Below are 15,632 nucleotides of genomic sequence, written 5' to 3'. Positions count from 1 at the left end.
AATAGGTTATATTCGAACGCTTTTCCCAACGAGTAAAAGTCAAACTAGCTCATTCACATCTTAATAAATATACCGAGAGAAAGTTGCCCGGATGTTTGTTATTCGCCTATCATTCAGTTCTCACACGCTCGTACTCGGCCTCATTACAACATTTTTGACTATTTCACATGTGTAGTATGCGGAGGACAATTTCGGAAACTGTCTGTAATAACAGTCTGGTCACTCCAAATTTAGATGTAATAACGGCAATAATGGGGCTTGAGTCGACATGTCGCTTTCAGTCTGTGTCTACAAGTTACACAAGGTGACAAATGTGGAACAAACTGTGGAACAAACTTTCCACATTTGCTTTTGTTTTTGGAAGTTACCGTTAGCGCGACGGGGTGAGTTCCAGTGTGTATCCTCCAAAATAAAAGCTCATGAGCTTAAACTAAGAAGTCAACGTAAAAACTCAATTAACTTTGCAAAGTAGAAAACAAATCGTGATAAAACGCTACCCCTTACAATTTTAACGATGCTATCTTTTAATTTAACCAAAAACATTAACTGAAAATTAACTACTCTGTGTTTGCATTTACCATGTATATTAAATCAAAGTCAAAGGCATTGTTAGCCCTCAAAAAAAAAGAAAAGTAAATAATGAAACAGTGTCAGCGGTTCTGCAAAAAAATTAGGACAAAAAGGGCAAAATGTTTGCAGCTGTTGTTAATGCTGATGAATGTATCGTGGAAAACTTAATTTCAGTAGTTTAATTCAAAGAGTAAAGGTCAATATGTCAGCAAGGCGCTGACCTATTGGATGAACCAGGTATGTATAAATACATTGAGAATTCTTCATATGAACCATATATGGAAGTGTACCTTATATAAATAACTGTGTGAACCCATATTGCTGAACACAACTTTTTTGTCCTGAGCTTACTCTGATGACTTGCACTGAATGGAATCAGCCAGAGATGCATCATCCGGAAAGTCGCTGCTGACAGCTAGCCTCAAGCACACTTCCAAATGATCATCAGTCATGGTGGAACGATACTTGGACTTGATGATCTTCATGTGAGAAAAGGCTGACTCGCACAAATAAGTTGAGCCGATTAATGCAGTCAAACAGGTTGCACATTTCCTCATGTTGGGGTACTTCTCCTCTGTGAGTAAGCACCAGAACTGTCCATGAGCTTTGGACTTCAGCGCAATATCGGCTTGTAATGTCAAAATCTCCTCCTCTACTACAGTAGAATTGAGGTCAAAGAGTGTTGTCATTTTGATGCGAGTGAAACAACCTCAGCATCTTCCTGAAAAGGGTAGCACATGAACTCGATTGGCTCGAGTAATGCAAAGTCTTTAAATCGTTTGTCAAACTCTGACAGACAATTATCAATCTGTTCTGTGTAGCGTACGCTGTCAAGCTGCACACATGATTTCCCTTGCGTCTCCAACTCCAACACAAGGTTTGTGAAGTTTGCCAAATCGTGGCGCTGGAGCTTTGAGGAGAAATGTCGCATTTTTCGTTTGAAAGCTTTCATTGAGGTTATCATATTGATCGCAGTTTTATCTTTTCCTTGCAGCTCTAAGTTCAGTTCATTCAGCATGTTGGTCAGATCAATTAAAAATTACTGTTCATACACGGCTAAAAAAATATACGTTTATTTCCGCATTCTATTGGATCAATGTGGATCACGTGACCAAAAACACGAGCATCTGACACCATTCTTTCCATATAAATGTTGAAAAACAACGCAGCCTCCATGTTCCCATTTCGAGTATGGCAGAAGAGTGACAAGAAATGTTACTTCCTTGTTCTCGAGCCGCTCGTTTACTCTGTAAACAAATATAGTGCACCCCAGCCTGGCTGGTGGACGTCATAGCAAGCAAAGTGACTTTGGCGGTACAGCAAACTCATTTGAAACGGCATTTAAAAAAGGTAATATATTGTGCATGTTTTCAGAGGCTGTTTTTAAACAAAATAATTTGTTTTCAAGTTAGATGAAAGTGGGTTGTGACTTTGCAACATCAGCAACATGCGGGTGACAACAGTTGAGAATCACTAATAATGCTTCTCGAACCTGCATCCAAAACATGGAGATGAAAAAATCGGTGAGGTTGTCATGCGCAACAGGCCTCAGTAGGCCTCATCCAACTGTTGTAACCGGAAGTCTTATCAATATGTTACATTCGACTAGATGTTTATTTACTTTAGATTTTTTTAAATGTAGGCCAGTCATTTGTCTCTATTAAACCCAAATTCTTCTTTTCTTTTCCTTTGGGCTTGTCCCTTTAGGGGTTGCCACAGCGCGTCATCCTTTTCCATGTAAGCCTATCTCCTGCATCCTCCTCTCGAACACCAACTGCCCTCATATCTTCCCTCACGACATCCATCATCCTTCTCTTTGGTCTTCCTCCAGCTCTCTTGCCTGGCAGCTCCATCCTCATGCATAATTTCTGGTAGTGGGGGACTGCGTTCGCGCTCTCTCCTGGTCATTGTTTCAAAATAATGAGGATGTTGCTCATTGTTAAAGCTGGAGTGTGCATCATATGACGCTATGGTACTGCAGTATGATGTAATTTCTAGCATACATGGGTTTGCTCTGAGTAGTAGAACCAGTTAGTCATGACAAGATGAAGCTTCATAACATCGTAACGCTTCGGTCATTGGTTCGAGTCATGGTCCATGTCTTGATGCTTCATGTGCACACGAAACCACCTGCTGGCCATGTGTATAATCACAGGCAACTGTATCTTCGGCCACATATTGTGTGATACATTGCAATATGGCGTTTGTTGTGGCTCTTGGAAATAACTTATGAATGACAAAAAAATGTTTGATCACATATTGTGTCGACATGAAAAAATAAAATATTGTTTCAACGTACTCTGTCTGTGTAACTGGTAATGGTAGTAATCATATACAGGTAAATCTAAAAAAAAAATAGAAAACTCAAGTGATTTCAGTACTCATACATAGAGATTCTTTAAGCACTTACTTTTCAGAGGGCAAATTCCTGCCTAAATTCTACATTAAAATTTGTTACATTATATTCTAGATTCCAGAGGTGGTGAATTTGGAGCTATTGTTAGCTTTAAGCTACAATCCTCAAATTATTCATGTATAAAAAAATGAAATATTTCAGTGTGTGTGGTGCATCTCTATAATATGAGTTTCACTTTTTGAATTGAACTACTTCACTAAATTAAGCTTTTGACACTATTATAATTTATTGAGATGTCCCACTATGGCAGCTTGTGTAATGTGTTTGTCAACACACGTTTGGAGAATGGCAAACCATAAACCCACATTTTCATGGAGCTGCTTGACAGGGTCTCGATTGCTGTCTCGAAAGGTCACCCATCGTTCCAAATTCTGAACCACTTCCTGAAGCAGGAAACAGGAAGTAGTTGAGCGAGGCAGGGCCATTGATGTTTTTTCGTCAAAATGTTGAGCAAACAGCTATTCAGCTTGTGGCCACAACATTATACCAGCAACCGATTGTTATTACAAATAACTCATTATTTCTTTTGTTTAAGACTTAAGACACGGCTAAAGACATGCGTTAATCTCCGCATTCAATTGGATCGACGTGGACCACGTGACCAAGGAACACGGGCATCTGACAACATTATTTCGATATAAACGTTGAAAAACAACACAGTTTCATTATTGTTCATTGGCGTGTCCATGTGTGACTCATCTGTGATTATCATGTCGATATGTGCCACCATAACTTTGGCTTGTAGGCTGGAGAATGAGGTCGTCATTTCTGGCATGATGTTGGCATCGCTTCTCGGCCTTTTGGGTAAGATCAAGTGTAGTATCTGGTCTTAATCAGTTTAATGTCTGATATGTTCCCTATTTGGGGACCATATATTAAATTGATTGTTGGAACCGAGAGATGGAATAGGGGCTTGCTCCATCCACTCCACGCATTGACCTGGTATTGCAGTACCTCCAGGAATGGTGCACAACCACAAAATGGTGAAAACAAGTGTGTATTTCTCAGTCATATGTTTTGAAATTACGTCATGCACAGCATGGTAAGCAAGTTTGTAGTCTATACAGCATGTTGTATTGTTATTTGCATTTTGGGTGCAGTACAGAACTGTATTAGTTTCCCACATGGAGCATAGTTGAAAAGAGACAAGAAATGTTGCTTCCTTGTTCTCTCGCCGCGAGTTTCCTCTGTAAACAACTACAGTGCAGCCCGGCCTGGCTGGTGGATGTCATGGCAAGCAATATGACTTTGGTGGTACAGCAAACTCATCTGAAGCGGCATTCATCCATCCATCCATTTTCTGAGGCGCTTCTCCTCACTCGGGTCGCGGGCGTGCTGGAGCCTATCCCAGCTGTCATTGGGCAGGAGGCGGGGTACACCCTGAACTGGTTGCCAGCCAATCGCAGGGCACATAGAAACAAACAGCCATTCGCACTCACAGTCATGCCTACGGGCAATTTAGAGTCTCCAATTAATGCATGTTTTTTGGGATGTGGGAGGAAACCGGAGTGCCCGGAGAAAACCCATGCAGGCATGGGGAGAACATGCAAATTGAAACGGCATTTACAAATATAATATACTGTAAATGTTTTCAGAGGCTATTTTTAAACAAAATAATTTATTTTTCTCAACTTTTATGAAAGTGGGTCGCGACTTTACAACATTAGGAACATGCGGGTGACAGTTGACAACCACTGTTAAGACCACACTTGCCTGCTTCAGTGTTCGCCAAGGTTGTCATGCACAATAGGTCACAGTAGGTGGCAGTAGCGTTTTGAGACGCACATCAAACTGTTGTACCCGAAAGTGTTATCAGTGTGTGACATTCGACAAGACGAATGCATTATTTTCGTCAAGTCGTCTAATTATGTTTACATTCGATTTTCTTTAATTAGTTAAATCATGGCAGCACGGTGGTGTGAATGTGAGTGCGAATGGTTGTTTGTTTGTATGTGCCCTGTGATTGGCTGGCAACCAGTTCAGGTTGTACCCCGAATGGATGGTTTATGTTTCTCGGTGTGAATGACCCCACTTTCAAGTTATTTCATCGTGTCTCGATGCCGCTGTGCATTATGGGTATCCATTTACTGTCTCAATTAAAACTAAAATTCTCAAATAAGAAGCATATTTCTTCAAGTATTAGCACACAGTCGTGTTTCATCTTGCGTATGTTCCGGCTTGCCCCTTATGTGTATGGTTGTTCACATGCTCATGACGACACCGTCGCTTGACTTCGCGCGAATGACTTGCGTGCTCGCGCCGAGTCCAACTTATACTTACCTGGTGGAGGAGACTCCATGATCAAGAAGGTAGTTCCCCCAGGGTGAGGCCCAGCCATTGTACTCCGGTTGTGCTGACCCCTGCGAATTCCCCAAATGTGGGAATCTCAACTGCATAATTTCTGGTAGTGGGGGACTGCGTTTGCGCTCTTTCCTGATCATTGGTTAACGCAAAAAAAGACTGCGTATTTCATAGTGATGTAGTTGTGTGGTAATTAAGCATGTTACTACGTTCCTGATAGTGATGAACATTTGAGTGTACTGAATCATTCAAAACTGTTCATCAAAACATTAATTCACGTTCAGTTCTTTTTCACATAGTTATTCGAGTGCTTTCTTATTCAGTTAATGATCCATCCCCGAAGCTCACGTTCACTCAACACATTCACCGAAGGACGATGTGTTGTTGTTGTCATGTATTGTAAACGAGGAAAGGCGGGGAGATTATTTGTTTACAAAAACAAAAAGGCAAAATAAAGACCTACCTATCTCTCTCCCAGAACCTCTTGAACACCCACTTCGGTCGTGACTCGTGAACATGTGTGCATCGAGCTCAGCTAGCGACCATCCTTCCGCGTCCCCTGACGTCCAGCTAGGCTCTCGCCACTCGGCGTGACTTTTCTGCATCCACCGCGGTGGACAGCATCGCTGACACCAGCACCTGTGCTTCCTGTTTACCCACCTTAATGTTATTGTTATCTAATAAGTGTAAAGCTTCTTTGAGTGTCTTGAAATCAGTTATTATTATTATTGTTATTATTGAAGAAAAAGCTAAACAATGGGAACGTCAACCTCCCCAATATGGCCACTAAGTAGGCACGTTGGTTAGCCGGACTGTTAGAGCGAGCTTGTGTGTCTTGTCTTCATAATTATCATATTAGCATTAGCATATTACTCCAATTCTAAAGTCTTTACACTGGGTCCCAGTCGGCTGTAGAATAGATTTTAAAGTTCTGTTACTGGTCTATAAATCACTAAATGGTTTAGGTCCTGAATACATGAATTAAATGAGTCCTTGAAGACTCCTTGAAGTCTCGGCGCCCTTTGCACAATGGTCATTGCACCGGACTATTGCTATATTAGTCATTCAAACTTCTCTAAGTGCTAGAGGACTCTGCATCTTTGTACAATTGTAAAAATAAATACATAAATAAATACAAATAACAAATGTACCGGCATTACCAGATAACGATTAACCCTTTTTTGCTCAGTGACTGTTTTTTTTTTTGGTCAATGTCTTTATGTCTCAAAGTGTTCTCTGTCAATTGACTGTCTGTTGTCGTACTAGAGGGGCGCCAACTACCGGCGACAAATTCCTTGTATGTTTTTTGGACATACTTGGCAAATAAAGATCATTCTGATTCTGATTCAAGACCCCAACCGGAGCATCTGCCAACATCCCCCGGACTCACGGCTGTGGTGTCCTTGAGCAAGACAGTGACACATTTGTTTGGCAAAGTTTTAAGCCAGACGCCCTTCGTGACACAACCCTCTGCATTTATCCGGGCGTGGGACCAGCCGACAGTTTGCACTGCCCCCATCGGGTTGCATTAAGAGAGGATCAAACCCAGGTCAATGCAAATCATCGTCAATGTTGAGAAACACATGACCAAACAGGTTTAAGGATTAATGTTTCCTGAGCAGGAATTGAACCCGGGCCACGGCCGTGAGAGCACCAAATCCTAACCACTAGACCACCAGGGACTTCTGGTGTAGTCAACGATTGTTAATCGAGACAATCCCTAAATGGGTCAAAATTCAAACATTGACAGCTCTTTTCAGTGGAGCACGACTTTCCAGCAGCACGACGACAGGTGGGCACTGTGGGAAAATGGCAAAATATTGCACCGAGCAGACCATGCTTTTGTTATGCAAATGATTTGGTACACAAAATTGTTAATAACTTCAGTACTTATGTATTGCAAGCACTGCAATTGGTTGGCGACCAGTTCAGGGTGTACCCTGCCTCCCGCCCGAAGATAGCTGGGATAGGCTCCAGCATGCCCGTGACCCTTGTGAGGATAAGCGGTCCAGAAAATGGATGGATGGATGTATTGCAAGCATCGTTGATTCTTGTTGTCTCTCTGACCTGACTTTGTGAATTACACTTTAAGCAATTCAGGGATACTTACATATTATTTGATATGTGAACAAGTGAGCAGGTTTACTTTGATATAAGAAAGCGTAAACCCTCAAAGTGGGTGTGTGTCAGTGTGTAATTTATGGCATTTTCTTTCTGACTTTTTTTAGTGCTGTTTGAATAGTTTACGTGGGACAGTGAAAAACATCCACACTTTCGTAGGGCTAGTGGCGCAATGGATAACGCGTCTGACTACGGATGAGAAGATTCTAGTTTCAACTCCTGGCGTGCTTTTGTGCAGTTTTGCAAGTGGTATTAAACCCAATTCAGAATGCTGTATTTGTTACGTTCAGTTTAAATGTCTGCATTACGCAAACTCATGCAACGTGGTCAGGTTGGTTGTTTTAAGAGAGAATTTGGGAAATGAAGACAATACTTGAGGTGAAGAAAAGATCATGTTCGGCCTGGTACACACAAAGACGATCAGGTTGTTTTTGTCTCAGTTATGCCCTCTACCGACCGATGACCTCAAATGCCAGACTGGATTATGTTTTAAAATATTATCCTATGAGATTATGTCAACAAGAGGAAACAGTATAACGTACACTGTTTTAATTGTACTTATATTTTTTTCCCTCTTTATTTTAAATGTTTATAAGCAGTTTTTTTTCTTTGTTTTGCAATGAGTTACCTTGTGTTTTACCTTGTCCTCTCAGTGTCCCACTTCTTCTGAGCTAACCTTTTTCCTTGTATGATTTCCTGTACTGTGAGGTTCCACCACCAAGTCTCCTTCTCTCCTTTCCTGCCAGAAGATACACCAAGTACTCTCCTGCCTGCCTCTCTGATCACCTTGGCTGCAGTGGTCCAGTCTTCTGGAAGCTCCTCCTGTCCACCGAGAGCCTGTCTCACCTCTTCCCGAAAAGCTGCAAAACACTCGTCCTGTCTCAGCTTCCATGGTTCTCTTCTCTGCCTTTGTCTTCCTAATTTTCCTCCCCACCACCAGAGTCATCTTACACACCACCATCCTATGCTGTCTAGCCACACTCTCCCCTACCACTACCTTACAGTTGGTAACCTCCTTCAGATTACATCGTCTGCACAAGATGGAATCCACCTGCGTGCTTCTCCCTCCGCTCTTGTCGGTCACCCAATGTTCGTGCCTCTTCTGGAAAAAAGTGTTGACTACAGCCATTTGCATCCTTTTTGCAAAGTCTACCACCATCTGTCCCTCCAAATTCCTTTCCTGGATGCCGTACTTACCCATCACTTCTTCATCACCCCTATTACCTTCACCAACATGTCCATTACAATCTGCACCAATCACGACTCTCTTTCTGTCTGGGATCCTCAGAACTACTTCGTCAAGCTCCTTCCAGAATTTCTCTTTCACCTCTCGGTCACATCCTACCTGTGGGGCTTAGCCACTAATCACATTACACATAACACCCTCAATTTCAAGTTTCAGCCTCATCACTCGATCTGATACTCTTTTCACCTCCAAGACATTCTTAGCCAAATCTTCTTTTAAAATAACCCTGACTCCATTTCTCTTCCCATCTACACCATGGTAAAATAATTTAAACCCTGGCCCTAAACTTCTAGCCTTACTGCCTTTCCACCTGGTCTCCTGGACACACAATATATCAACCTTTCTCCTAAGCATCATGTCAACCAACTCCCGAGATTTTCCTGTCATAGTCCCAACATTCAAAGTCCCCACATTCAGTTCTAGGCTCTGTGCTTTCCTCTTCTCTTTCTGCCAAAGAACCCGCTTTCCACCTCTTCTTCTTCTTTGACTTTGACCCACAGTAGCTGAAATTCCAACGGCGCCCCGCAGGTTGATGGCGCCGGTGGCAGACGTTGTTAACCCGGGCCACGACCGATCCGGAATGGAATTCTTTGGATGAACGCTCATATTTGTTTGGCAAAGTTTTACAGTTCTGAGGTCAGGGGTTCAATCCCCTACTCCGCATGTGTGGAGTTTGCATGTTCTCCCCGTGCCTTCGTGGATTTTCTCCGGGCACTCCTGTTTCCTCCCATATCCAAAAAACATGCATGGTCGGTTGATTGAAGACTCTAAATTGCCCATAGGTGTGAATGTGAGTGCGAATGTTTGTTTGTATATAATTGCGATTGGCTGGCAACCAGTTCAGGGTGTACCCCGCCTCCTGCCCGTTGATAGTTGGGATAGGCTCCAGTACTCCCGCGATCCTTTTGAGGGTAAGCGGCTCAGAAAATGGATGGATGAAAGTCCCTTATGGATGACATCGCCATTCTACAGATTTGCTTCCAGACCCGTGGTGGAACAGAATCCTTCTGTATGTTGTTTTGCATTTCAGATTATTGGAGCACACAACATGACAAAAACTGTTAAAGGGTTGATTGTTCAAGCGTGGGGTCTCTTGCAGATGAAAACTCTTTTAAGATTGGAAAAATCCTTTTGTGTGTCCTGGGCCTTAGGAAGTAGAATTGTCGATCGAGGTGTGTTTTGGAGGAAATTTAGGTGTGGAAGTATATCTGGGTCACCAGATTCTGAATTTGAATGACACTTTTTTATTTATTGATTTATTTTTTTTACACCCAATTTGAATTTTACTTTTAACATCAAAATATCCAATCCAAACATTTTAGCTTCAAATATTCAGCTGCACCATTTCAGAAGCAAATTCAACTCGCTGGCAGAAAAGGCTGTTAAAAAAAATATAATAATAATTATCCATTTTCTGAGCCGCTTCTCCTCACTCGGGCCGCGGGTGAGCTGGAGCCTATCCCAGCTATCATCGGGCAGGAGGTGGCTATCATCGGGGTACACCCTGAACTGGTTGCCAGCCAATCGCAGGGCACTTACAAATAAACAACCATTCACACTCATATTCACACCTACGGGCAATTTAGAGTAGTCAATTAACCAACCATGCATGTTTTTGGGATGTGGGAGGAAACCAGAGTGCCCGGAGAAAACCCACGCAGGCACAGGAGAACATGCAAACTCGACACAGGCAGGGGCGGGGATTGAACCCAGGAACTCAGAACTGTGAAGCTGACGCTCTCACCAGTCGGGCCACCCTGCCACATCATCATCATCATCATCATCATCATCATCATCATCATCATCATCATCATCATCATCATCATCATCATCATCATCATCATCATCATCATCATCATCATAAATGCTATTTAATTCTGCAGGCACGTGCAAACATAAAGGTACGTAAACAACAATTTTCTACGCACAAATGAGGTATCAAAAGTTGCGTCTCGGCCACTCTTTAATCAGATGATATTGGAGTGTTTGGAAAACAATTCAGTAAATATTTTGAAAACAGAAGCTTAAAAAGACACACAAACGCCGTCCGGAAGTCGTTCTCCATGGCCTCACCAAACTCCTCCCATGCCCGGGTTTTTGCCTCAGCGACCACCAAAGCTGCAATCCGCTTGGCCAGCCGGTACCCATCAGCTGCCTCAGGAGTCCCACATTCCAAAAAGGCCTGACAGGACTCCTTCTTCAGCTTGACGGCATCCCTCACCGCTGGTTTCCACCAACGGGTTCGGGGATTTCCGCCACGACAGGCACAGACGAACTTACGGTCACAGCTCCGGTCGGCTGCCTTGGCAATAGAGGCGCTGAACATGGGCCACTCTGACTCAATTTCCCCCGCCTCCCCCAGGACGTGGGTGAAGTTCTGCCGGAGGTGGGAGTTGAAACTTATTCTGACAGGGGATTCTGCCAGATGTTCCCAGCAGACCCTCACAATACGTTTGGGCCTGCCACGTTGGACAGGCATCTTCCGCACCATTGGAGCCAACGCACCACCAGGTGGTGATCAGTTGACAGCTCAGCCCCTCTCTTCACCCGAGTGTCCAAGACATGCAGCCGCAAGTCCGATGACACGACCACAAAGTCGATCATCGAACGGCGACCTAGGGTGTCCTGGTGCCAAGTGCACGTGTGGACACCCTTATGCTTGAACATGGTGTTCGTTATGGCCAATCCGTGGCGAGCACAGAAGTTCAATAAAAGAACACAACTCGGGTTCTGCACGGGGGGGGGGGGGCGTTCTTCCCAATCACGTCCTTCCAGGTCTCACTGTCATTGCCCACGTGAGCATTGAAGTCCCCCAGCAGAACGATGGAGTCCCCAGCGTGAGCGCTTCCAGCAACCCCTCTAAGGACTCCAAAGAGGGTGGGTACTCTGAACTGCTGTTTGGTGCATAGGCACAAATAACAGTCAGGACCCATCCCCCACCCGAAGGCGGGGGGAGGCTACCGTCTCGTCCACCGGGGTGAACCCCAACGTACAGGCCAGGGGGCAATAAGTATATCCACACCTGCTCGGCGACTCTCACCATAGGCAACTCCAGAGTGGAAGAGATCCCAACCCCTCTCGATAGGACTGGTAGCAGAGCCTAAGCTGTGCGTAGAGGCGAGTCGGAACTTCTCAACCTCACACACCAGCTCGGGCTCCTTCCCTGTCAGAGAGGTGACATTCTGTGGCAGCCGTGGCACATGGTTAGGATCATTGCCTGCCACCGTCGGCCCCCCTGCCCCCTGCTCCAGTGTGTTCCACTAACATGTGTATGTGTTCACTGTGATGGGTTAAATGCAGAGAACAAATTTCGTGTACATGCATGCATGTTCATCACAATAAAAGGTGATTCGTCTTCATCTGGAGCCAGCTTCTGTAGCCGGGGCTCGGATCGCCAAGGTCCCCGCCTTCGGCCACCACCCAGCTCACACTGCACCCCGACCCCTATGGCCCCTCTCTCAGGTGGTGACCCCATGGAAAGGGGGACCCACGTTAACCTTTCAGGCTGTGCCCGGCCCATGGGGCCCGGCCACCAGGCGCTCGCCTCCGTACCCCACCTCCATGCCGGCCTCCAGAGAGGGGCCCCAGTGACCCGCGTCCAGGCAAGGGAAACCTTGATCCATATATTTTGTTCGTCATAGGGTTTTTGAAGCCGTGCTTTGTCTGGCCCCTCACCGAGGACCTGTTTGCCATGGGTGACCCGACCAGGGGCGTGAAGCCCCAGACAACTTAGCTCCTAGGATCATTGGGACACACAAACCCCTCCACCGCGATAAGGTGACGGCTCAAGGAGAGGGGATGCCTTGTTTTCCAATAATTTAGTGATGTCCATATCAAATAAATTAATGACTGATTGCACTAGACTGTCAAGAAGCTGTGACCTTTCGTGGTAAACTCGAAAGTGTGCGGTGTATGTGATCATAATAAAATACGCTTCCAACAGGAAGAGGAACTCAATTTACTTCTATCTCAAATCCATTTTCCCCATTGAAAAGTATTGAAATGCTTTTAAAGTGGCACTAAGGCAGGCCCAAAAAATGGCATGTAAATTCAACACACCACAGAGAAGGAAGCATCTCATTTGTGTCAAAGGCCTGGGGTGTTAAAGGGTTTTTCCACAAAGATTTAGAAAAGTTGTTCCCTTTATTCTGTTTACCTTTCCAGATACAGGCCTACAGATCAGTTGTTACACCGAGATTCCGCACTGTATTTCGTATGTACCACTTTCCTAGCAATTCTGGCAACTCTCCACACTTGAAAACCTTGTTGCCTTCATAACGTATCTTCTGAAACTCGGATCTGGGGTTGTTGTCGTATACAATTCTAAAGGTGACCACACAGAAAAGTCACAGAATTGTGATTTTGTAACATTAATTTGGCACAGTACTTGAATGTAATTGTTGTGCTGTCTGTTAAGTCACAGTTTCATGAGTGAGGATGAGGAAGCAACCAAGCAAAAGTCTTTTTATTTTGATCGTTCTAAATCTGTCCTGTCTTTTGCCAAGTCGGGACAATTGATCTGCGAGCACGCAGAGCAGCAACAGTCACAGGACACCTTCCGGTCAGGTGATGCACCGATATGAGGGGACTGTGAATAGAATGCAGAGTGCACTGGGGGTGACACACATATATCTATATATATATACATATATATCTATATATATCGATAGATATTTGTGTTAGTATCATGTGATACGGCACAATGTTATCACATCAGTGCTTTTAATTGACTCGAGGCTACTTTAGATTCTCTTGGAATCGTTTTCTTTTCGGTGGTTGACCTAAATTATAATGCAGTCATTCTCTCTCTTATGACTTTCCGTCTCTTTATTAGGAGACAGAATCTTCACGTACCTTTTTTAAACATCCCGTTTCTCCTTTTCCGACAGTAAAAACAAAACAAAAAACAATACACACATATATCTAGAAATATATATATATATTAGTATCATGTGATACGGCACAAAGTTATCACATCAGGGCTTTTAATTGACTCGAGGCTAAGGATACGAAGGTATGGATTTTTAAATGATATGTAATTATTGCACATTATTGTGTGGACGCCAAAGCCACGGTTTATGAACCCGAACCACTTCTGAGGAATACATTACAGTGGAGTGAATGGCAGTATTTGTAGGAGTAGATAAGGTAGAGTAAATTAAATCAGAATCAGCAGGATCAAAATCAGAATCATCTTTTTTTGCCGAGTATGTCAAAAGCAAACAAGGAATTTGTCTCCGGTAGTTGGAGCTGTACGAGTGCGACAAAGGACAGCCATTCGACAGAAAATGCATTCGAGAGCATTGGAATGTAGTCAAAGTGCAAGAACCAGCATACAAAGTATTGGTGGTTCATTGGTAGAATTCTCACCTGCCACGCGAGAGGCCCGGTTCCGATTCCCGGCCAATGCAGCTTGACCATTTTTTGTATATTACTCTCTATTTGAGGTAAAAGAGTACAAACTCCTACGGCTTGCAAAACACACGTTTTCCCCGACCGGTACTGGACGACCGAGGACAGGAACACAGTGTTGGTTGGTCACATCTTGTCAGAAGTGGGTCATATGCGTAGACTTTGCGAACGTAATTCACCAACTTGGCGCGCTTGGCCAGCCTCATAAATATCCCTTGTGTTGTTTCATGGAAGTGTCGGGCAGAAACAATGATAACACCCTAGTTGTACCAATTTCTGTTGGACTGGAAAGCCAAGGAGAGGAAACAGACAGTTTTTGTCAGTCTAATCACACAAGAAGCAGAATTTCAACCCGCATACCCGTAGAGACTCCAACCTGAATGGAGTTGCTTGGACGGCTCAGCCACTCTGACAGACTTCGATTGTGTTGTTTTTCATAGCATCATAGTTTTCTGATGTTTATATGCATGCCAGTGCCTCTGACTTACTGACTCAATACTCATCTGAAATGTAGGAATCCAAGTCAAGAGCATGAGAATGATGACAAAGTCTGTTGACAGAACATTTGCCACTCGGACTTAATGTCCCCTGCTTCCCCTGGGACATGGACAAAGTTTTGTCGGAGGTGGGAGTTGGAGCTCCTTCTGACTTGGGACTCTGCCAGACATTACCAGCACACCCTCACAATACGTAACAAAGGGTCCGGGTCTAGATTCACCCCGGGGTCAGCTCATCCGGTGGGCGACCCGTTCAAGAGCATTGGAATGTAGTCAAAGTGCACGAGCCACCATACCAAGCATTGGTGGTTCAGTGGTAGAATTCTCGCCTGCCACGCGGGAGGCCCGGGTCCGATTCCCGGCCAATGCAGCTTGACCGTCTTGTGTATATAAAGCTCTATTTGAGGTAAATGAATACAAACTCCTTCTGCTTGCAAAACACACATTTTCCCCGACCCGTACTGGACTTCCGAGGACAGGAACCAAGTGTTTGTTGGTCACATCTTGTCAGAAGTGGGTCATATGCGTATACTTTGCGAACGTAGTTCACCAACTTGGCGCGCTGGGCCATCCTCACAAATATCCCTTGTGTTGTTTCGTGGCAGTGTAGGGCAGAAACAATGATAACACCCTCGTACCAATTTTTGTTGGACTGGAAAGCCAAGGAGAGAAACAGACAGTTTTTGTCAGTCTAATCACACAAGAAGCAGAATTACAACCCGCATACCCGTAGATATTGTAACCTGAATGGAGTTGCTTGGACGGCTCAGCCACTCCGACAGACTTCGATTGTGTTGTTTTTTATTGCATCATAGTTTTCTGATGTTTATATGCATGCCAGTGCCTCTGACTTACTGACTCAATACTCATCTGGAATGTAGGAATCGAAGTCAAGAGCATGAGAATGAAGACAAAGTCTGTTGACAGAACATGGGCCACTTGGACTTAATGTCCCTTGCTTCCCCTGGGACATGGACAAAGTTTTGGCGGTTGTGGGAGTTGAAGCTCCTTCTGACTGGGGTCTCTGCCAGACATTACCAGCACACCCTCACAATACGTAATTCTCTTT

General features: G+C 44.2%; 3 non-coding genes across 3 annotated transcripts; all 3 read left to right on the top strand.

Moving 5' to 3' along the window:
* Positions 1-3,770: 3,770 nt before the first annotated feature.
* LOC133398362 (U2 spliceosomal RNA) lies at positions 3,771-3,962 on the top strand. Its single transcript, XR_009767795.1, has one exon. It is a non-coding gene; the product is annotated as a U2 spliceosomal RNA (small nuclear RNA).
* Positions 3,963-5,258: 1,296 nt separating this feature from the next.
* LOC133398361 (U1 spliceosomal RNA) lies at positions 5,259-5,422 on the top strand. The gene has a single exon (XR_009767794.1). It is a non-coding gene; the product is annotated as a U1 spliceosomal RNA (small nuclear RNA).
* Positions 5,423-14,862: 9,440 nt separating this feature from the next.
* On the top strand, positions 14,863-14,933 carry trnag-gcc (transfer RNA glycine (anticodon GCC)). The gene has a single exon. It is a non-coding gene; the product is annotated as a tRNA-Gly (tRNA).
* Positions 14,934-15,632: the final 699 nt, after the last annotated feature.

The sequence above is a fragment of the Phycodurus eques genome, unplaced genomic scaffold (assembly GCF_024500275.1).
Source record: "Phycodurus eques isolate BA_2022a unplaced genomic scaffold, UOR_Pequ_1.1 contig_89, whole genome shotgun sequence".
Lineage (NCBI taxonomy): Eukaryota > Metazoa > Chordata > Actinopteri > Syngnathiformes > Syngnathidae > Phycodurus > Phycodurus eques.
The sequence above is the reverse complement of the archived record's forward strand: the minus strand, read 5'-3'. Positions and strand labels throughout refer to the sequence as shown.